Source organism: Durio zibethinus, unplaced genomic scaffold (assembly GCF_047325235.1).
Source record: "Durio zibethinus cultivar Kanyao isolate XHJ-2024 unplaced genomic scaffold, ASM4732523v1 HiC_scaffold_3, whole genome shotgun sequence".
In the NCBI taxonomy this organism is placed as follows: Eukaryota; Viridiplantae; Streptophyta; class Magnoliopsida; order Malvales; family Malvaceae; genus Durio; species Durio zibethinus.
Window position 1 is genome coordinate 6,086,561 of NW_028323044.1, and position 1,211 is coordinate 6,087,771.

Below are 1,211 nucleotides of genomic sequence, written 5' to 3' on the forward strand. Positions count from 1 at the left end.
TCATTTTTTTTTTTACCTCCTATATTGTATTTATTGTATTTCATTTTTTTTTTTTTTACCTCCTATATTGTATTTATTGTATTTCATTTTTTTTTTTTTACCTCCTATATTGTATTTATTGTATTTCACTTTTTTTTTTTTTACCTCCTATATTGTATTTATTGTATTTCATTTTTTTTTTTTACCTCCTATATTGTATTTATTGTATTTTATTTTTTTTTTACCTCCTATATTGTATTTTATTTTTTTTTTACCTCCTATATTGTATTTATTGTATTTCACTTTTTTTTTTTTTACCTCCTATATTGTATTTATTGTATTTTATTTTTTTTTTACCTCCTATATTGTATTTATTGTATTTAAAGTATTTTAAATTAGAAATTAGAATAAAATTAGAATTTGGTTATTCACCATGTACGAGGATCCCCTGATAAGCATCCATGGCTGAATGGTTAAAGCGCCCAACTCATAATTGGCGAATTCGTAGGTTCAATTCCTACTGGATGCACGCCAATGGGACCTTCCAATAAGTCTATTGGAATTGGCTCTGTATCAATGGAATCTTATCCTCTATACATAACGAATTGATGTTGTATATTCATATCATATGATTATATTCTATTATATGATAATATATGAACATAACGAATTGTTGTTGTATATTCTATTATATGATTATATTCTATTATATGATAATATATGAACATATATATGATAATATATGAACATAACGAATTGTTGTTGTATATTCTATATATATGATTATATTCTATTATATGATAATATATGAACATTAAGAACTAGCATTCTTATTGAGACTTTTTCTCATAGGGAAAAAATAGATTTATGGATGGAATCAAAAATCAAAAGACTTAATAGAGTGACATGTATATGGGCGAACGACGGGAATTGAACCCGCGCATGGTGGATTCACAATCCACTGCCTTGATCCACTTGGCTACATCCGCCCATATACTAGACTATACTATTTTCTTTTGATTTGTTTAAATATTTCAAATAAAAATTTCAAAGATTTCAATTTCTATCATTCATCATTATTTTTTTTTTTATCTTATTTCTGAGATACGATATATAGAAAATTCCAATCTTTTTCTTTTATTTTAACTCTAAAATAAAAACTTTACAAAAGATTGGTAAGAACTTTTTTACTTTTTTTTGACTTTTCTTTTATTTATATATATTTTTATATT